We start from the raw sequence: 24482 nt of genomic DNA, 5'->3' as shown, positions 1-24482 counted from the left end.
TGCTAATGTTATCTGTTATGCGTTTAAAAACTGTTTGTCTTAGTTTTGACCCATTTCTCCTATTCAATTTTTATAACCAAATCAACCAATACTGTAAATCAATCAACCAATTAGCAATCAATTATTATTCGTATGAAGAATATTTCTTTACAAAAGAATTGGCTATATAAAATGAATTAATGCAAAAATGTTACAAAAAGTATGTAATGTGTGTATCATACTAAATGTATGTATCATCCAATTGTTAGTATCTCTGCAAATGTATGTATCATGCAAAATCTATCATCCAAAATCTACAAAACGAACAATGTGATCTTCCTTTAAAATCGACATCCATATACCAAAATTAAAAAAAAATATATTAAAAAAATGATGAACAAAATGTACACACAAGTCACTCCAAGGGCATAATAAGATGCGCTATACCATAAGCGATTTTCCTTTCGGCCCTCCAAAAACTTCAGCACAATCTACACGTCGTATATACACATGAAAACGCATCAGAAAACACTCTTTTTTAAATGCATATAAGAAGACAGCAGAAAAAATAGAAATGCATCAGAAAACACTCTTTTTTAGATGCATACAAGTAACGTGCAAATTGAAAACAGAGACCACAATCTGTGGACAACACAAAAAATAGAAATTTCTCACTTGATTAGGAACAGAATACGGAGCACATTTGATTATCGTCTTGTTGATGCTTTTAGACGTTTGCATAATTCACTGCTGTAAACTTCTGCTGTGATGCTTGAAAGATCAGTGGAGTTGTAAAATGTATAGCAAAAATATCCAAATTAATAGGAAATTTTCATTGACATAAACAATCTCTTCTTCTTTGATTACTAAAAATGAGAAATGGATAAAAAGGAGTCAGGAAGTCCAGTTTTCAACAAAAGTCATGTCAAGAACACGAAGTCAACAAAAGTCAAAACTTGCAAAAAGTCCAATTTATCAAAGGAGCTATATCAATCGTACGCGTTTTCAGAAATCTAACAATTAGGAATTGCACAAAGTCATCCCAAAGTATTTCACTGACCGAAATCTGGTCAAATCCCTAAAAATCAACGAAAGTCAACTCGTTGATTCTTAAATTTTTGAAGAAAATAAGTTATTCAAATTCGTAGGTAACGTTCATACCTCATTCTTTACAAGTAAATAAATTTTTTTTTTATAAACATGTCAAAACGAGCCAAGTTGGGTTGACAAGCTCATACTTCTATCAATTTTCTAATGATATCAAAGGTTTGATCTATGCTTACAGAAACACTGGTAGTTAATTAAAAATATAAATTTGTGAATTAAACGACTTGGAGAGTTGTATGCATTTAATATAGACTTTGAGCAATTTTGACCCGTTTCCTTATACATAACGTTACAAGATAACATAACGAGAATAAAGAGAACTTGAATATTTTTTTTGTTTATGGTAGTATGTGCTGGTTATGTATCAAGTAAGCTGGTCAACAAAACAATACGCTATTTGTATTAACCGAAAATATACACATCTGTAAATAGAAAGCCAGTCCATCTGGTGAAAGTACATCATGCATAAGCGTATATAATTGTACAGCGTGCAGAAGTCTCCAGAATTGGACTTAAAACGTCTGATAAACCCGTAAAAGAATTTTCATCTAATGACTTGTAGTTTTGAAATGAAAGAGCAAGTAGACTCTCCACTTGCGTTTCACAGTCCAATAACAGACTTTTCCGCAAGTATTGGAAACAAAATATATCAACCAAAATGGTTTAGGAATTAAATTTAACACTATGTATTATCAGATCTTCACCTCTTGTCTTGTAAATCTTCTTTCGGTTCTAGCATTCATTACAAGTACGAGTAGTTCATAAATGAGCTCTAAACAACTTTTTGTTGGCGTAGCAACGTTGATCACACGAGAAAGATACCTAAAATACATTTCAGATGACATCATTCAAAGAAAACTGCCTAAGAAAAGAAATTCCAATTTATTTTTTTTATAATTATTTGAAAATCATTACATAGTTTTCGACCGTTTTACTCAGATGTATGTGGTCTAACGTGGTATATCTCTCGTTTTCTAGATAAATGGTGGTGCAAAAGTAAATTAAATATTTTGCAAGTAAATGCGCCTTAAAGATGAGTGTGAGACAAACACATATTCATATCAACCATTATTACCATTTAGACACGGCAATCAACTATTCATATTTACCATTACAATTTGGTAGGTTAACAATCATTAATCAACTATTCAAAGCAAAACCACTGATCACTAAGATTGATTCAATCATGATCGGTGAGTCCAACCGCAATGAGCCCAAGCTGATCGAAGAGAAATGACTTGATGAGTCGATGCTCATTGGAGAGTCCAGGTACGTTTACCGTTTGATGGATCTTCCCTGAGCATTAGCATTGACTCATCAAGTCACATTTTTCCAATGAGCTTGGACTTATCGGAGCTGAACTAACCAATCTCCATTGAATCTTGTTGATCTGTGTTTCTGCTTTTAATAGTTACTAGTTAGTTAACAACTGTTAATCAACCAAACTATAATGGTAAATGTGAATAGTTGATTGTCGTGTCTAACTGGTAATAATGGTATATATGATCATGCTAACTAATCTTTAAGATGCATTTAGTTGCAGAATATTTACTTTAATTTTCCACCGCCATTTATCTAGAAAACGAGAGATATACCAGGTTAGACCACATACATCTGAGTAAAACGGTTGAAAACTATGTAATAGAATTTCAAAAGTCGTAATGTAAAAAGGTGGAATGTCTTCTTTTTTTTCGGCATATTTTTTAGAACATGTCATCTGAAATGTATTTTAGGTATGACTCATCTTTTGAGTACTTGAGTTTAGTGTATGACTCTGTAACTCCGTAATATCCGTAATAATCAAAAACTCAGTCAGCAACCATTTCCACAGCTCAAATACCCACAAGATACGCACATGGAAACATTGTGCACGCATGGTAGCCCAACAGTAGATATATGCGAGGGTTTGCACAACAGGTCCACACTGTTAGCATTTTTTATAAAATAATATTAATATTAGTTATAAAAAATATTAACACAATCTTTGTAATAACCTTGAGGGAAGCAGTTTCAACGGGTGTAATCGTACTAATGATGGAAAGTTGTGCGTTTCCGATGCATTCGTTGTCTTCATGGCCACCATTTTACTCTATCATTCTGCATATCGTTAATTATTAATTATATTATATATCACACTTAATTATACCATTAATCAGTGTATGAATCGTATTTAACCAAAAATAACTTACAGGATTGTCGTGTAGAGATGAAACGGGAATAACTGATCGACCCTGGATAATCCTTATGTCGCTCTACACGTCTAGCAGGAGCGCAGGGCCGGCTAAGGCTATGGGCGAAGCGGGCAACGGCCCGGGGCATCACGCGGTTAGGGGCATCATTACGGAAAAAAAATATTAATACCCATAGTTTAAACCTCATAAAGATATATGTTTGCGTAACTGTTGGGGGCATTTTATAATCATTTCGCCCGGGGCATGTAAAAACTTTGACCAAAGTTTGACCGGCCCTGCAGGAGCGCATCACCTTGATTTTCTCGGAAACAAAAGCGACAAATAAAAATTACTTCAAAACAACCTTTTTATTCGTAGCACAAAAACTTTTAAATTTTGACTTTAATGTTGACTTACAGATCATGTGAATCACCAGTCCCTGGCCTCAAGAAATACCAATAGTTGTATCAGTTTCTGTAAAGCATGTCACTGGTTCTGTTACATGACATCAATCTGTTAATGATCCCATGAATAGTTAAAACATTCATCACTCAAAAAGACGGACACTTATGTACATCCTCGTACCCACGCGTTTAAAAAAAAAAGTGATTAAAGTTCGCCATGAATTTTTACCACTGCCAAAATTCAACATTCTGATGAAATAAAATCAAATTGTGCATCATATTTTATAAGTAATAATCAAAATAATCGGCTCAAATATATTTAGTACCTGTTGTATGATCTAGTAAATTTCTTCCATACTAGGTATTGACTTGTCTATCGTTTCAAGAATGGCTTCATTTTCCCAGGATTAACCAATTATGTTTTAAATTATGTCCTATTAGTTACTACGAAATAAACATTAATTAGGGAAAAATCACATGCTACGAATTTAACCTGTTATCGTGAGCAATTTCATCATCACAAACGATTTTTTCTGGCATATTTACTTCACAACGCGATTGCTCAATTCCTGAAAACCCTGAAGACACTTATTTCATCTCGATCTTTAGTAAGATGTTCGAATCCTTCGAAAATCAGAGGTGCACTTGGAGTTGCCAATTCTGCTGTCGGGTACCCTACATTCATCACTACGTCAAGAAATTTGACCTTCAGTAAAAGTAAGATTGCATTAAAAAGTAACCACTTTTCGCCCATAAAGTAACCAACTTTTACCCCTAGTGCTTGTGTATTGAAAATCCTGTTTAGCAGCTTCAAAGCTCCCGCTCATCACTTATTCCCCATTAATTATGTATCTTCCCAAGCTCCCACTCGACCAAGATCCCGCAACAATACCATACAATTCAAGCACGCTCAGATTTTCAACACCTAACCTCCCACCTAGGCATAAGCAGGAATCTCAACCATATACATGGTTCCCGTCTTAAACCCGAGAGCAATAATATCACCGCCCTTAAGCACCTTTCATTGTTGATCTCCAAACAAAACATGACACTTATCATCATCCAACTGACCGTGACCGATAGAGATTAACCTTCCGGTGAACTGGGGATGAACCTCACGTTCTTTAAAATCCAAACATAATCCAAGTATCTTATGTCAAGGTCACTAATTCCCGCAACATCAAGTGATTTTCCGTCCGCAACTCGAAGCCTACCGGAATACCACCTACCAACTTGATCATGGACGAGGAAGCATGATACGAGGCAACCGAATTTGAAAATCATGACTCGTCAAGAAACTCATCAAGACACATCAAAGTCTTCACGCACCGTTGCTATGTTCTCACCCACCTTCAAACACAAACACTGCGATCTAAAGTGACCGATCTGCTGACAATTCCAACACACAACGTTTTTCTAACCTGTGATGGATCCTCTTAGATTTTGTCCTGCTTCTGCTTCTACCCGTACCTCTGCCTGCAACACTAAAAAGCGAACCTAAAGCTCGAGTCGAATCCTTCCTCCTGATTCATTCACAGAGGAACTTAGTAGTTTCCTCATGAACCACTAACTGCTTATTGTAACTATGCCAGATCAACTCTCGGGTAACAAAAACAAAGGGAATAACACCTCAAACTCATCTTCAAACTTAACTCCAATCGTTATAAAAAATGAGTTAATTACACGAATGGTCCATGTGGTCTATGTTAGATTACGTCATTAGTCCTTAATTCTTAAAAATTATAGCCTTAGTCCTTGTGGTTTTTAATATGTACGACATTAGTCCAATTTCTCACTTCTGTTATCTGTCTTCATTAACTAGAAACATGTGTTGGTCACATGATAGCAAAAAAAGGTAATTTAACTATTATATGCTAAATAAAATATCAATGTGTAGGGTTCGCTACTTATCACATACATTCTTCATTCTTAACATCAAATTCGATTTATTCGAATTTTAGGGTTTAATTTAGATTAAGGATTAGACAATTCAACAATCATTAAGACAATTAATTCGTAATAATTAAGTTTTAATACTGAAGAAATGCAATTATTCAGACTTCTTTGACTCCAACCGGACGACGTTTTTACACGTATTAGATGCGAAGTATTGATGATAGGTTATCTACTGCAAATTGTAAAATATATCAACATTTAAATAAACTATCAACAAAAAATAATCAATTCGCATTTGATAAGCGTAAAAACGTCGTCGAGTTTGTATTCAAAAAGTTTGAATAATTAAATTTCTTCCATACTAACACTTAATCATTACAAATTTATTTATTTAACAATTGTTGAATTGAATAATTCCTAATCGAATTGAACCCTAAAACTTGAAATAAATCGAATTTTATGTTAAGAACGAAGGATGTACGTGATAACGAATCCTATACACCGAGTTTGGGAATTTTATTCAGCATATAATAGTTAAATTACCTTTTTAATCATCATGTGACTCGCACATGTTTCCAATTAAGTTAACATAATAGAGACAAATAACATAAGTAAAAAATTGGACTACCACCGTACATATTACAAACCGCAAGGACTAAGGCTATATTTATAAGAGTTAGGAAGTAGCGACATAATCTAACATACATTCATGTAATTAACTCTAATAATAATAATAATAATAATAATAATAATAATAATAATAATAACAATAATAATAACAACAACAACAATAACAATAATGATTCAGATGAAAATAAAGTGTGTAAACATAATTTGGTTTGGATTTTTAATTTTAATTGACAAGGGTGTCAAATTCAGACCACTCCCAATCATTACGCATTTCCTTCCCAGGACACACCACCACATCAGCTTTCTCCCTTCATTTATTTTTCACTTCCTCCCAATCACACACCACTACCCCACAAAATTAATTAATAAATTAAGGTACAAGTTGCTTATGGGTACAAATAAATAATGCACAAAAGTAGGAGAGAGAGAAAAATGTCTCGTCTTCAAAAATGCATGGTGAAGAAAGAAATGAGCGCAGAGCTGTTGAGGGCGGATGAAGGAAGAGTGAGGGCACACCAATGTCAATAGAGTCCTCGAGAGGACGGATGAGGGAGGAATGATGGCGGAGCCCGTTGGGATTGGTCCAATCCGTATCTTAGTCCGTATTAACCAAAATTTTCTCTTCTACATCGGTAACAACCATTTCACTTTTGGTCAACTAAATATTTCTCCTCTACATCAACAACACCTTAGTACTCAAATACAAAATAGTTAAATATGTGAAACCCACAAGACAAAAATTGTTTGACTAAAGCTTGATTTAACGGTGCCCTCCCCGACTTTGTGAAAAAAAATTGAGTAAAGCCAACGCATTTGACAAATACCTCTAAATTGAGATACAAGCCTAATAACAAATCTTACAGCCCTTCGTAGAAGAGTTACTTGATACCAATTAATACACATTATATTAATTCAAAAATAAGCATGATTGTTTGAAAATAATATTTAATAATTGAATTTATTTATTCGAAAACTAATATAGACTCCAGTAATAATATTAAAATTAATTAATATTAACAATCATAACACATTTAATATTTCGTATACAAATAAAAGTATCATATCAATGTTATTGTCGCTCCAAAATTTGTTTCAAGATTAAAAGTCAACGTGTTTGTTGGATTTAATTATATTCAAGATTAGGGTATCCCATCTTTCTTCGTCTGGATTTTATTTTATTTATGACTAATTTTGGTTGAAATATCAGATTTAGAGGTGTAGCAATTTGTTCGAGGCCGTATTCAAAATTAAAAGGATTTGATAGGCACGGAGAATTGCAGATGTTATTTTGATTTTGCCAACCTTCAATGCAAGTTTCGTCACTTTTTTTAGGCGTCCTTGCTCTGCAAATCGGCTTTTTAGTCACTTTTTTTTAAATGAATAAAAAATCTACTAAAATAAAAAAACTAAAATCGTAGATAATGTTTTAAATTAACAAAACTAGAATACGTATAGATAGATGATAGAAATTAATACTTTCTTCAACAACAACAAACTCTACCAAAAATTAAAATAAAAAAACACCGAACAAAACTTTGGCCTTAAATAAATGAACTGGAACTGGGGTGAAATAAGGAAGAAGATGATATTGAAACTGTGTTTGTGAGAATATATAGGGCCAATGAAACCCTAACCCTAATTAATCGACCGCAAGCTAAAAATACCACAGGCCCAACTGTTATGGGCCAATCTTAATAAGACATGATACAGGGCTTGTTTTCAACATTCGATTTTTAATAATTATATTTTGTATACATTATATCGGCTCTAATTATTGAGTCGAGAGTAAACGTCGATTTATTGGCAATTTAACTGACTCTTAGAGCCTAATTTAAATTTCAGGCAGGATTTAAAACCCATGAAAATTTAATTTTACCATTTTCATTGCGTCTCAAATTTTTTTTATTTTTTTTTTTTAAAAAAAAATTTATTTTCCTACTTATTGGCCGGAGGTCCACTCAGAAGCAATCTTTTTATCCGTCGAATAGAGAGAGGGATAACTTTCTATACTTTTAAGAGTGTTTTCACTCTGGGTGAAAAAATGACTTGTCTTTATTCTTGGATAGGGGAAAGATTGTATACATCTCACCTCCTCCATACACTACTCATGTGGTATTGGGTTTTGTTGTTGTATTTTGTATACATTATAGTTATATACTTGTTTAATTGATAATAACGAGTATTGTAAAACATGAACGTACTACACTCCTACCAATCCAATAACACTCATGCGCGTCACATTTGATATCGCGCATTCTTAGTCAGTATTAGAAATAGCGCCACTGTTGCCCCGGGGCTCCAAAGAACCTTGTTGCATACGTAACGCCAAGATACGCTAACATAATTACGGGAATCCGTTTGGCGCATATGTAACAAAGGTTGGTTGATAGAGCATAAACAAACAAAAGGACACACCAGGTGTTGGCACAATCTCAACACTGTATAACGACCAGATAGTGTCGTAGGTGGTCAGATGGCAGCAACAAGCTGTTACGAGGACAACATCAGAGGACAGCCCTGCTTCTAGTAGGAGGGCATCTCCTTGGTTTTCTGGAAAACTAATGCGACATTCAAAAATTACATAAAATTTCCTTCTTCTTTTTTTTAACTAGTTGTGGAGCCCTCGCTTTGCGCCGGGGGCTCCGTTTTGAATGCGAGTTAAAAAAAATCTTGACCTATTTTGTAAAAAAGAATTTTTTTCGACATCTAACATTGAAGGGTTGTTCCTTTTGTGAAAGTTGCTTCTTTTAGCGTTCGGGTTTTATTTTAAAAAAAAAATTAGTTGATCTATTTTGTAAAAAAGAATGTTTTTGGACATCTTTTGGTAGCATTGAAGGGTTGTTCCTTTTACGAAAGTTGCGTCTTTTATCGTTGGAGAAAAAAAATTAGCACAGTAGTGGCCTATGTGAGTCATACTGTTTGAGCGCAGTGTACAAGTCGGTAAAGCGTGGTGGGTGTTATTATTTAGTATTTTTGGTGTTAGTGATGAGATTAATAATAATTTAGAATATATGTATAAAGTGGGGGTTTGTGATGACCCGGAAATTTCTGACCAAATTTAAACTTTATATTTAAATGATTTAATGTTTCCGACACGATACGCAAAGTCTATGAAGTTGAATCACAAAATTTTAGAACTGTTTCATGTATTAAATTATATTTGACTGCTCTTGACGATTCATGAATAATTATATATATATATATATATATATATATATATATATATATATATATATATATATATATATATATACAGGTAAAAAACACTATTTGCTACAGTAAAACACTATTTGCTACAGTGAACCCGTATTTTGCTACAGTGAAAACGCCTTTGCTACAGTAAACACTATTTGCTACATTAAACACTATTTGCTACAGTAAAACACTATTTGATGTCGACGAACTAGCAAACAAAAACAGGATAAGGCGGTCATGCGATCGCATGGCAAAAACACTGAAAACTCATGCGATCGCATGAGGTACTGTAGCAGGCCACATACTATAAAAGCTCGATTCATTCCTCTGTATTATTATTATTTTTATATTATTATTATTATTATTATTATTATTATTATTATTATTATTATTATTAAGATTAATATTATTATTATTAATCTTATTATAATATTATTATTAGTAGTATATATATCTAAAATACTACGACGAGGTTATGAGCGTGTCACCTTCAAAATGGGTTTTTGAGCGGGATAGAGCTAAGGAAATTATGGGTTATTGCCAAAGAGGTTATGGGTAATGTTCGAGGGTATATTTGTGAATCAAATCTAGTGTTTATCATCTCTGTTGCGTCTACGTACTTTCCTACAATATTGAATCTCAATATTGATACGTAAGCACTCATATTTTATCTTTTATACATTAATTGTGTATCCATGTCTAGTGCTCGAGTATATATATTTATGCATGCTTGTATGCTAAATTTTGTAGTTAAACAGTTATGATGAATCACGAAGTAAATACATATATTACTGATAAAAGGTATATGATATGCATGTTTTTGGAAAGCTGGCGAAAAATCAATAACTTTTCATTTAGAAATCGCGTAATTTCGGTGAACGAATTAAAAGATATGATCAACTGAATTATGATTGACATTGATTGAAATTGCTTTTGAAACTTGTCTGTAAGAATGATAAATTGGATTTTTGAATATTACCAGCCAAGTAAATGAATCCATATATAAGGCACGTCTCGTTTTGTTGAATTATTGTCAAAATTGACTTTTTGAAACGACTTTGGATAACTTTTGTATGTCGATCTCGAGCATTAGGATTGTTATACACTATGACCTGACCTAGCTTGATAGACATTTATTGACCAACATATGTTCTCTAGGTTGAGATCTAAGGTTATTTGGTAATCCGAGTTTCGATCACATTTTGGTGAACGACTTTATATGCTGCTAAGGTGAGTTTCATTTGCTCCCTTTTTAATTGTTTTTGCAATATATATTTTTGGGCTGAGAATTCATGCACTTTATTTTAAACGCAATGGATACAAGTACATACTAAATTCTACACTGAGTTTGAACCGAAAATCCCTTAGCTTTGGTAACTGTTAACTGCCAGTTATAAGAACTGGTGGGCGCGAGTAGTAGTATATGGATCCATAGGGCTTGATATCCCCGTCCGAGCTAGAGCGCTAGCCTTTTAACGGACGTATGCTATTTGAGAAGCGTACACGTTGGTTTGCGTGCATTATTAAGATGATTATATAAAGGGTACAAATTATATATACGTTAAGTTTAGTTACCAGGGTGCTCAATTTCGTAGAATATTTTGATAAACGTTTCTAGATTGAACAACTGAAATCTTGTGATCCACCTTTATATACAGATTATGCGCAACATTAAAACTATGAACTCACCAACCTTTGTGTTGACACTTGTTAGCATGTTTATTCTCAGGTTCCCTAGAAGTCTTCCGCTGTTTGCTTATATGTTAGACAAGCTATGTGCATGGAGTCATACATGGCATATTTTTCAAGGAAACGTTGCATTCACCAAATCATCACCATGTATCTTATTTTGACTGCATTATCAATGGAAGTATTATTGTAAATTATTATATTACGGTGATTGTTTATATGTAGAAATCATCAGATGTCGAAAACTTTTGATTTAAATATTCATTTATGGTGTGCCTTTTCAAAAGATCGCAATGTTTACAAAACGTATCATATAGAGGTTAAATACCTCGCAATGAAATCGATAATGATGTGTTCGTCCATATGGATTTGGAGCGATCGTCACAGTTGGTATCAGAGCGTTGGTCCTAGCGAACCAGGTCTTGCATGAGTGTGTCTAACTGATAATTGTTAGAATACATTAGTAAGTCTGGACTTCAACCGTGTCTGCATGTCAAAAATTTTGCTTATCATTTTTGTCTGAAATTACCTGCTTATCATTGCTAGTCTAGATACGTTTTACTGCATTGATTGCATGAATAGTGTATAGACAAAATTCATATTTTAGCGTATCTGTTACTGTAAACTTTTCCTGACATCTTTCGAAAATTTCTCCGTGATTTATGGAATTTGGTATTATATATACATATGTAAATTATGTATTGAAGAATACCAAACTAAATTCTATAATCTAATTCATATAAAAAAAATCATCTCCCTAATTATACAAGATGGATCCCGTATCTAGTTCAAATTCCTTACACTCTGACAGCTATTCCGATATGGATATTCACCTGAATTCCGAAGACAGTGTAACCTGAATGGATCAACCAATTAGCCATCATCTATTCTGGATGAATTGGGGATGGGTTCGTAGCCTACTTAACTATTGGAGACAAGAAGAAGGCGATCCCTTCCATCCACCACATTGCCCTCTTGGCGAAGAACCTGAAGCACTTACCGGCGAACTTGTTCGTAATACCATTTTCTCTCTCATCTCCAGAATATCTCGTCATGATCATATACTCTCTCAAATTCTGGATCTTATTCATCCGCTCGTCTGAACCGCCAATCATCTCGGTGTAATAGAAGAACTCAACGAGCTTCGCGCTCGGGTGGTGGCTTTGGAGAATACGGTGCAAAGGTTACAAGCACCAGCAGCATCACCGGCATCAACAGTACCACCGACAACAACACCAACAGTACCATTACCACCATCAACAACATCCGCATCGCAAACCTAAACTTCACAATCTGTTCCACGAGCATCAACGTCATACGCACCGTAGTTACCAAGAAATACCAACAACAATAACCGATGAAGTATTAACTCATTTCCCCTGAAGAAATTTTATGTATATTTAATATATATGAATTTTTAAATCAAAATAAATCTTTTCGTACTAAGCTATTTCGTGTGAATCTTAACTGGTAGGTACTACTCGGTTAGTTCATATTACTAATATGCAATGATGTACATCCTTCCTTAACAACTTAACCATTGTTAACTACAATCTCTGTTTCAACTTAATGAATTCCATTTCATAATAAACCAAGTGTATTATTCAATTACATAATTGATTTTACATTTTCATTTTTGATGTACTCGAAACTTTCCAGAAAACATCATCTGTGCCTTGTAAGGTTCACAAAGATTCCACAAGCATCGACATCCTTCACCGAGAAATAAGAATAAATAATGTATATTAGAGAAATACTCCGCAAAGATTATGTAATCTTTAATGTTTTAGAGATTAATCATTTCTAAGTCAAGTCGAAAATCAAATGAGCTTAATATGATATTAACTCATTAAATCTGTATTAGATATGAAAAAAATATATATACATACATATATTTTCATAAAGACGGTAATAAAAATTCTTTTGTACAAATTATTAATTGTGAAATCTTTAACGGGTAGTACTACTCGAGAAATATTTAAGTTCACAATTAATATATTACACTGTACATTCTTCAATTTTGATTCAAAAATCATTAACTATACTCACTATCTTCACAATGATACACAATCATTTCATACAAATTCAATCACATATTCTGATATCGACGGATCAGAATCCAAGCCATAACTCTGAACCGGTGACATCATTCTTAGATCTCTACACCTTTCAAAGCTATACTTTGACTTCAAAACTATGCAAGATCCTTTAGCATTATTTTTACCGAAAATAACCTTGCAATCCCTTTTCAAAGTATCCAGTATTATCAACCATTTAACCAGTCAACGACGACCTTTCAGACTTGTAATTTTGGCATATACGTTTTCGTTACTGGGGAACCTTTCATGTTCCACCACATTAGCAGTAAATTTACCAACAACTTTATTGATCTTTGACCTTCCGAAAAATCCTTATACTCATTGAAACTGTATCATGTACTCATCCACATCTTGTAACGGCAATTGCCATACCAACTATCGAGAATTAGCAATCAGTATCTTGAAATCTTGCAGCACGTCTACGCCAACAGTTATATGTGTACATATAACGTCTACCTCCTGGACTTACATACTTCGAATGTGAAGTTTTCGAAAAACACCCCAAACTATGAAACTAGTTCTCCGAATTTTGGAAAAATATTGATGAAGCAGCAAAAACTGTAAACGACCTTAACAGTCAAAAGTTTGATGATAAAGAATAGTATGGTGGTAAAGCAGAGAAAAAGAGAAGGTTTGAAATTGAAAAATGGATTGAGCAGACCATGAAGGAGGCTGTGGACAAATCACAAAGACTAAATCTATCTTTAAAGAATCCAAATGATTCAGAGTCTACTGAAATCATTAGCGAATACCTTGCTCCTTACTCTAAAACCTTTGCGGACAATATTCTTTATCATCATCTTATCTTAAATATTCTAAGATATCATCGTATCTCCCATTATAAATATCCTCCATATTTCTGAAGATATTTTTCGAAACCATTCTTATCTGAAATCATTACCTCTTCGCGCTATCTGTGTTACATCATAAAAGAAACTATTTTAGTTTCTAAAATCTGAAAAATTCAAAAAAATGGATGTTTTGAAGTAATGTTGGGAACTGAAGCATGAGTTAGTATAATATAATGACACTTGATCAACATGATTATATTACAGTAAGTCATGTTGAGTTTCTAATGGAACGTGACAAAGGTTCACATATCACACCCTCATCATAAACCATGTTACATAACTCTTTCATTCTATATAATCTCTAAATATATCAAGAAAATATATTTCTTGATGATTCAGTCTTTTCCGGATATTCTGGTAATTTGACAAGTCAGATTGTGCCATTACCGTTTCTTTTTAGAACATTAATTATGTTTATTCTGAAATTCATACCTACGAATTCTGGACCATTATTCGCTTGACTTAAGATCGGAAAGAGAAAACGAAAGCATGAAGCTCCGAAATATAATGGAGAACATAAAGCCCGATAACAACCTCGAAATTACAAACCGTGTATATCAATGCGTATAGCAATATAAAGACACGGGAGAATGAAAAACACTATAACCCCAAGGTAATAGTAGAAGAAAATAACTTCCTCTGGTGGCAGATGAAAAAGAAGAATGAAGGATACGATAGCCAGGAAAATATGAAGAATCAGAACTGGATTAAGCATTTTCACAATCTATTGGGATGTATGAAATAAGAAAGAAGATTATAGGAGTGGTGACAATAAATGAAACGGAAGAGGTCAATTTATATCAATCGAGACAGATTACGCATTTAATCAAAGAAAATCCTAATTTCCGCAAATTCCGAAGAATCAAATCTTATTTAGATTATGAAGATTTTCTATTCCTTAAATTTCGGAAATCAATCGTAACTACGTCAAAAGCTAAGACGAATCTCTATTCTTTCATTTCACTCTTTTATGATAACTTCTTTCATACGCTTCGAGAAATCTGATTGTTTTATCCATATAATTCAACGGTGATAAAATTCTATTTATCAACTCATATTCGTCATGAAAACATTTATATTGTTAGCCATGACGACCTCACTTAAATTTCGGGACGACTCTTTAACGGGTAGGTACTGTGATGACCCGGAAATTTCTGACCAAATTTAAACTTTATCTTTAAATGATTTAATGTTTCCGACACGATAAGCAAAGTCTATGAAGTTGAATCACAAAATTTTAGAACTGTTTCATGTATTAAATTATATTTGACTGCTTTTGACGATTCATGAATAATTATATGTAAGTATATATATATATATATATATATATATATATATATATATATATATATATATATATATATATATATATATATATATATATATATATATATATATATATATATATATGTACGGGTAAAAAACAATATTTGCTAAAGTAAAACACTATTTGCTACAGTGAACTCGTATTTTGCTACAGTGAAACTGACTTTGCTACAGTGATTTGCTACAGTACACACTATTTGCTAAAGTAAAACACTATTTGCTGCAGTAAACACTATTGCTACAGTAAAACACTATTTGATGTCAACGAACTAGCAAACAAAAACAGGATAAGGCGGCCATGCGATCGCATGACAAAAACACTGAAAACTCATGCGATCGCATGAGGTACTGTAGCAGGCCACATACTATAAAAGCTCGATTCATTCCTTTGTATTATTATTATTTTTATATTATTATTATTATTATTATTAAGATTAATATTATTATTATTATTAATCTTATTATAATATTATTATTAGTAGTATATATACCTAAAATACTACGACGAGGTTATGAGCGTGTCACCTTCAAAATGGGTTTTTGAGCGGGATAGAGCTAAGGAAATTATGGGTTATTGCCAAGGAGGTTATGGGTAATGTTCGAGGGTATATTTGTGAATCAAATCTAGTGTTTATCATCTCTGTTGCGTCTACGTACTTTCCTACAATATTGAATCTCAATATTGATATGTAAGCACTCATATTTTATCTTTTATACATTAATTGTGTATCCATGTCTAGTGCTCGAGTATATATATTTATGCATGCTTGTATGCTAAATTTTGTCGTTAAACAGTTATGATGAATCACGAAGTAAATACATATATTACTGATAAAAGGTATATGATATGCATGTTTTTGGAAAGCTGGCGAAAAATCAATAACTTTTCATTTAGAAATCGCGTAATTTCGGTGAACGAATTAAAAGATATGATCAACTGAATTATGATTGACATTGATTGAAATTGCTTTTGAAACTTGTTTGTAAGAATGATAAATTGGATTTTTGAATATTACCAGCCAAGTAAATGAATCCATATATAAGGCACGTCTCGTTTTGTTGAATTATTGTCAAAATTGACTTTTTGAAACGACTTTGGATAACTTTTGTATGTCAATCTCGAGCATTAGGATTGTTATACACTATGACCTGACCTAGCTTGATAGACATTTATTGACCAACATATGCTCTCTAGGTTGAGATCTACGGTTATTTGGTAATCCGAGTTTCGATCACATTTTGGTGAACGACTTTATATGCTGCTAAGGTGAGTTTCATTTGCTCCCTTTTTAATTGCTTTTGCAATATATATTTTTGGGCTGAGAATACATGCACTTTATTTTAAACGCAATGGATACAAGTACATACTAAATTCTACACTGAGTTTGAACCGAAAATCCCTTAGCTTTGGTAACTGTTAACTGCCAGTTATAAGAACTGGTGGGCGCGAGTAGTAGTATATGGATCCATAGAGCTTGATATCCCCGTCCGAGCTAGAGCGCTAGCCTTTTAACGGACGTATGCTATTTGAGAAGCGTACACGTTGGTTTGCGTGTATTATTAAGATGATTATACAAAGGGTACAAATTATATATACGTTAAGTTTAGTTACCAGGGTGCTCAATTTCGTAGAATATTTTGATAAACGTTTCTGGATTGAACAACTGAAATCTTGTGATCCACCTTTATATACAGATTATGCGCAACATTAAAACTATAAACTCACCAACCTTTGTGTTGACACTTGTTAGCATGTTTATTCTCAGGTTCCCTAGAAGTCTTCCGCTGTTTGCTTATATGTTAGACAAGCTATGTGCATGGAGTCATACATGGCATATTTTTCAAGGAAACGTTGCATTCACCAAATCATCACCATGTATCTTATTTTGACTGCATTATCAATGGAAGTATTATTGTAAATTATTATATTACGGTGATTGTCTATATGTAGAAATCATCAGATGTCGAAAACTTTTGATTTAAATATTCATTTATGGTGTGCCTTTTCAAAAGAATGCAATGTTTACAAAAAGTATCATATAGAGGTTAAATACCTCGCAATGAAATCGATGAATGACGTGTTCGTTCATATGAATTTGGAGCGATCGTCACAGGGTTCGATTTGTATTTTAATAAAAGTAAAGGGGTTAAGTTTGTGGGGTTCGATTTGTATTTTAATAAAAGTAAAGGGGTTAAGTTTGTGAAAATTGAAAAAAACGAATAGTTTAAAGTGGGGGTTCGATTTGTATTTTAATAAAAGTAAAGGGGTTAAGTTTGTGAAAATTGAAAAAGCGAATAGTACTATTCATAAAATTTTGTCTAATAGTTATATTGGTAATGATGAGATTAATAATAATTTAGAATATATGTATAAAGTGGGGGTTCTATTTGTATTTTAATAAAAGTAAAGGGGTTAAGTTTGTGGGGTTCGATTTGTATTTTAATAAAAGTAAAGGGGTTAAGTTTGTGAAAATTGAAAAAACGAATAGTATAAAGTGGGGGTTCGATTTGTATTTTAATAAAAGTAATGGGGTTAAGTTTGTGAAAATTGAAAAAGCGAATAGTACTATTCATAAGATTTTGTCTAAGGTGCTGTTTGTTTTTTAAGATGTTTTTGTCTGAAGATCTGCGGACCACGTCTGTAAAGAAGATGTGGTTTAAAGGTCTGTAGGCTGAACATTGAAGACTGTTTGTTTTTATGTCTGCTAAAATTTTACTGTATAAAAAATCACAAATAATTTTCAGTTTTTATCGAAAAGATGTTGAATTAAAAAGTATTCTAATAACTTTTTAACAAGAGTAATATTTTTTTTAAAAGCTAAATTTTCATTCCAATATTACATTACCCATAACTGTGTGAAATAAAGATACAAAACCAACATTACATTACCAATAACCCAAATGACTAGTCAAAACAAAAATCAAAAACCAAACTTTGTGCTCCTATGAACACTGATCACGAGAACAACTTCACCAAATCAACAATTGCTCCAATCTTCAAAACTCGCTGCAATTTTGTTGTTTCATGAGGCCAACCACAAGTGAGATAGAATCTTTAATTAGAACCAAAAGCTGATTTTCCTTCATGTACTAATTTATTTCTCCATTTATGATTTCTAGTTTCCACAACCCCTTTTCATTTATTATAACTAAAACAAAAAACTGTACTGCGTATATAAATTGTATAACTCATCTTTGAGGTTTTCTTTTTTACCTTTGTTTCATCTTAGGTTTTCTCAAGGGTTTTTGAGATCAAACAAATGGAAAATTTTGAGATGCAAAAGAATTTATCAAAGCAAAAAATAACCCCTAAATAAATGGAAAGAAGTTGTGTAAAATATATATATATATATATATACCGAGTTACGGCTGCCGGAGGTGCCGCCGCTGCTGGAGGTGCCGCCGCCGGAAGTGGTGTCGCCGGAAGTGGTGACGGCGATGGAGGTGAGTTGATGGGTGGGTGTAGAAGGGTTGAAAGAGAAAGGGAAAAGTTGGAGAAGAGAAGTGATTATGTATTAAAATGTCTTATAATTTATGAAGATATGTTTTAGAGCTTCCCACTTGCAGACATTTGAAGCACTTGTTTTGTCTTATGTCTTTAAAAAGACAAACGGTCTTCAAAAAAAATGTCTGCCCGCCCGCAGACATAAGATCTAATAAGATCTTCAATGAAAAAAACAAACACCACCTAAGTTATATTGGTAATTTGTAGAACTGGAAAATTTAAATTTTGTACGTTAATAGTTGTATCGGTCTCAAGCAATCGCCAATAGTTGTATCGGTCTCTGTAAGTCCTTAGAACTTTTAAGGCGCATTAAGCACGTTACTGGTTCTCCAACACGACAATTTTTTTTAATGATCCCATGAATGCATATTAATTTAATTGTTACTGAGATGAAAAAATCTAAAATCAACCTTCAGTCGGAAGTATAAATGAAGAGAAACCTAATTTGTGATTTTGTTAATTACAGTGGAAGAAACATGTCGAATGTACTCACCTCCTCCTTGTACATATATAGCACTTTGTTGCGAGTAGTGTCCTAGTTTTCGTTGTGGAGCAATTCTTACTTTTCTCACTGCCAAATCATAAACAAATTTAATTTTTTTTTTTTTTTTTATAGATTGCTTTCAACTTTCAAGAGGCATTCTTTATCCAAATTCTCGTTACCGCTGCCACTTTCTACAGGTTTGAAACCGCGAGGTTGTATGATCTTGTAAATTTGTTTCCAAACTAGGCATTGACTAATTATCTTTCTTTTCACGATTGGCTTCATTCACCTTGGATAAAATGATTATGTTTTAAATAATGTTGTAAAAGTTACTACAAAATAAACAATATCAAGGAATTTAACATGTGATCATGAGCAAGTTCATCATCACCAACGATTTTTTCGGTCATATTTACTTCATAATGTGATTGCTCAATTCCTAAAAACAGTGAAGACCCTTTACTTTAGGAGTTTGACTCCATTAGAATTCATATTCATCAAAAACTAAGTTTCACACTACAACAATCTCTCTTTTATATAGAGGAGTCATAGTTCTAGATTCTTCTATTCCCTTGACAAAATAAAACAATAAAATAACAAACATAATCAGTTAGGAACATGTTCCGGGACCACTCTCTGCTTGTTGGGACCACTTCCTGCTACAGCCATTTGCTGCTACCATTATCTACTGCTGCACCCATTATATTATTATATTATATTATATTATATTATTATATTATATTATATTATATTATATTATATTATATTATACCTGCATTCTAAAAGACATAGACCAAATGAATAGTACCTAGGGGTATTTTCGACTTTCTACTTTTTTTTCTCTTTCTTTTTTCAAATTCAACTACAAACCATCCCACACTTCATCCAAAAATCTTAAACAAACTCCACCCAAATATTCAACGGGCCATATCTTCGCACTCGCAACGAGTTAAATTTTTCCGCCACCATCGTTAAACTCGAAATAATTTTAGGAACACAATGTCACTAGCTATACGCAAAACGGGCGCTTTTTAAAAAACGCTAAATATTTGGGGTACTTTTCATACACGTTAATTCCCCGTTAAATTTTAAAAAGTCGAAAACTCCACAGCGAAACGCGGAGATGCACATATATTGTTAATTTTAAATAACATTTAAATCTTTCACGAGTTATACCGTTTAGTTCGACTCGAGTTGCGTTTCAACAACATCATCGTTAGCCACAAAATTTTTTTACAAACTAAACGCAATAAAATACATTAAAAACCGAACCCCCGGCGCGAAGCGAGGGTTCGAACACTAGTTTTATCTATGGCATTCTAAGCTCATTACCAACTAAATAACTAGAATAAAACTAATACAATCACACATAAAAACATGTGATCTGATTATTGAAAGCATGTTAAATAGGAGTGGTAATGGCCCTAAGCCATCCATTTAAGTATGGTGCACCATAGCTTGACTTGTATCCTTCAACAATTGATATGACAGCCGTATCAACTTGCATAAAAAACTGACATGGTACATGTCAAAAACATTGACCATGTTAACTTTTTACTGAAGTAGCACTTAAAAAGCAAAAACTGGTATGAGTTAAGAAGCTTATCCTTAATGAAAACTAATAAAAATTTAAGCCTTTTTGGTCCATACCAGAAATTGAACCATTTAAAAACCAAAAAATTATGCATTAAAAAGCCGAAAACCTACATAGGCACTATGAGGCTGTAACGTCTCACGCAAACGACTAGTAGCTGAAATCGAACTCGGTTGCGTGCTTGCACCACCATGCCATCCCGTTTTCGTAAATTTTCTTGTATTTCGAGGAACTTGAACACTAAGACCTTGTTTTTGTTGTTAAAATAATAAGTGGAGGTTGGTGAATGGTTGGTGAATGATGGTAGGTGTGGTCAAATATTGAGGCCACATTATTATGAAGATATGTACGTACCTAACTCTCACCAACCACAATTCTAACACTATAAATACACACACCATGAAGCACATTCAATCCATCCCAAAATACTTCTTCAATCTTATGTACTAAAAGAGTTAATAGAGAGTTTGAGTGTTTAGTCTCCTAATTACAAGAGATATAAAGATTAGTATTTATCCTTGTAATTAGAGAGAAGTGTAATTCCTATTATTCTTATTAGTGAAGCGTTTCTTTCCTTGCCCGTGGTTTTTACCCTATTGGGGTTTTCCACGTTAAATCTCGGTGTTCCCTTTTTGTCATTATTTCAAGTATTACTAGCGGTTTGCTATAATTCGGTGTCACTTTTCTCAACAAGTGGTATCAAGAGCTAAGGTCTAATATCTAGTGTGTATTAATCTACTTATCGTATGCTCTGTGGTTGCCACGGGAGTGGATCGTCCACATCATAAAATAAGTAAGATTAATTTCACTCGATAAAAATTCCCGGGTACTATTTCTCAGAAAAATAGTATTGTCGAAAAGAAGATTGTGATTATAGCAATGTCTACGAAATTCGAAATTGAAAAGTTCAACGGGAGTAACTTCTCGTTATGGAAACTAAAGATGAAAGCTATCCTGAGAAAGGATAAGTGTTTGGCGGCCATCAGTGGACGTTCCGCCGAAGTCACTGATGAAAAATGGGAAGAGATGGACGGCCAGGCTATCGCAAATCTTCATCTGGCACTAGCAGATGGCGTTTTGTCTAGCATAGAAGAAAAGAAGACGACGAAAGAGATTTGGGATCACCTCGTAAAATTGTACGAGACCAAATCACTCCACAACAAGATATTCCTTAAGAGGAAACTTTATGCGCTACGCATGAATGAATCTACTTCAGTTAATGAGCACATTAATTCTTTGAATACTCTATTTTCTCAACTCGCTTCATTAAGTTGCAATATAGAGCCAAAAGAACGTGCTGAACTTTTACTTCAGAGTCTACCTGACTCGTATGATCAACTCATTATTAACTTAACCAATAATGTTCTCTCGGAGTATCTAGTCTATGATGAAGTTGCGGCTGCTATTCTAGAAGAAGAAAATCGGCGCAATAACAAGGAGGACAAACATGTCGGTTCACGACAAGTGGAGGCCTTGGTGGTGTCAGGAGGGAGATCAACGGAACGTGGCCCAAGTGGGAGTCATAATCATGGTAAACCGAAGTCTAAAAAGAAGAAGACCTATACATGCTACAATTGTGGCAAGAAAGGTCACCTGAAGAAGGATTGTCGGAGTTTAAATAAATCAAATCCTCAAGGAAATATTGCAAGCACTTCAGATGATGGGACTGCTTTGATTAGTGAGGCAGTGGTAGCAAATGAAGGCAGAAAGACATTTGTTGATGTCTGGTTATTTGACTCGGGAGCTACTTTTCACATGACCCCTAGAAGAGAATGGTTCAAACAATATGAACGTATCTCAGGAGGATCTGTATACAGTTGTAATGATCATGAACTAAAGATCATTGGAATTGGAGATATCGTTTTGAAGATGCATGATGGTACAGTTCGTACTATTCAAGGTGTGCGACACGTGGAGGGTTTGAAGAAGAACTTATTGTCTTTAGGACAATTGGATGATCTTGGTTGTAAGATGGTGATACATGAGAAGATCATGATAATCAAGAAAGACGCAGTTGTACTTATGAAAGGAGAAAAGGTGGGTGCTAATTTATACATTCTGAAAGGCGAGACGGTACAGGAATCGGAAGCATCTGTTGCTTCAAATAGTTCAAGTGATAAAGTTGCTATGACATGGCATCAAAAGCTTGGACACATGTCTGAACAAGGTATGAAGATTCTTGTTGAAAGAAATCTTATTCCTGGTCTTACAAAGGTATCGCTACCTTTCTGTGAGCATTGTGTAATCTGCAAGCAGCATCGCCTGAAGTTTAACACATCAAATTTTAGAAGTAAATTGATTCTATAATTGGTTCACTCTGATGTGTGGCAAGCACCAGTTCAATCCCTAGGAGGAGCAAAGTATTTTGTATCATTTATTGATGATTACACTAGGAGATGTTGGGTGTACCCAATCAAGAGGAAAGCAGATGTGTTTGAAGTTTTCAAAGTTTACAAAGCGCGGGTTGAACTTGAATCTGGTAAAAAGATCAAGTGTTTGAGGACAGATAATGGAGGAGAATACACTGGTGATGAATTTGATAAGTTTTGCAAACAAGAAGGTATCAAAAGGCAGTTCACAACAGCATACACTCCTCAACAAAACGGAGTGGCAGAGCGGATGAACAGAACCTTGTTAGATAGAACAAGGGCGATGTTGACAACTGCAAGCTTGGGAAAATCATTCTGGGCAGAAGCAGTAAGTACTGCCTGTTACGTGATAAATCGGTCACCATCAACTTCAATTGAGTTGAAATCGCCGATGAAAATGTGGACTGGAAAACCAGTTGATTATTCTGACCTTCATGTATTTGGAAGTCCTGTGTACATAATGTACAATTCTCAAGAAACGAAAAAGTTGGATCCGAAGTCCAGAAAGTGTTTGTTCTTGGGGTATGCTGATGGAGTTAAGGGGTATCGCTTGTGGGATCCCACTGCCCACAAAGTAGTCATCAGCAGAGATGTTGTCTTTACAGAAGACAAAGATCTTGAAGATGTTAGCACTTCAAAAGAAACTATACCGATACAGGTGGGTAATGAATTTTATAAAGATTCTTCTAAAGCAGTACCAGAGCACGATGAAAATCAAGTAATAGTTGATGAAGCTCCAGCGACTCGTATTTCTAATCGGGAAAGGAAACGTCCAGGGTGGCACTCAGATTATATTATGGAAAGCAATGTTGCATATTGTCTTCTAACAGAGGAAGGAGAGCCAACAACTCTTCGCGAGGCACTAAATCATTCAGATGCATCTCATTGGATGACAGCTATGCAGGAAGAAATTGAAGCTCTTCATAAAAATCAAACATGGGAACTTGTGCCATTGCCGAAAGGTAGAAAACCTATTGGAAATAAATGGGTGTATAAGATCAAGCGAAATGGCGATGATCAAGTGGAGCGGTATCGTGCAAGACTGGTGGTTAAAGGATATGCTTAGAAAGAAGGTAAAGACTTTAATGAAATATATTCTCCTGTGGTTCGACTTACAACAATTCGAGTAGTTCTAGCGATGTGTGCTACATTTAATTTGCATCTAGAGCAGCTAGATGTGAAA

At 33.9% G+C, this 24482-nt stretch overlaps 1 non-coding gene across 1 annotated transcript; it reads right to left on the bottom strand.

Annotated features, from left to right (window-relative positions):
• Positions 1–7401: 7401 nt before the first annotated feature.
• Positions 7402–7531, bottom strand: LOC139873775 (small nucleolar RNA snoR86). Its single transcript, XR_011767497.1, has one exon. It is a non-coding gene; the product is annotated as a small nucleolar RNA snoR86 (small nucleolar RNA).
• Between the last annotated feature and the right edge of the window lie 16951 nt (positions 7532–24482).

This window comes from Rutidosis leptorrhynchoides, chromosome 10 (genome assembly GCF_046630445.1).
Source record: "Rutidosis leptorrhynchoides isolate AG116_Rl617_1_P2 chromosome 10, CSIRO_AGI_Rlap_v1, whole genome shotgun sequence".
Classification (NCBI taxonomy): Eukaryota; Viridiplantae; Streptophyta; class Magnoliopsida; order Asterales; family Asteraceae; genus Rutidosis; species Rutidosis leptorrhynchoides.
The sequence above is the reverse complement of the archived record's forward strand: the minus strand, read 5'-3'. Positions and strand labels throughout refer to the sequence as shown.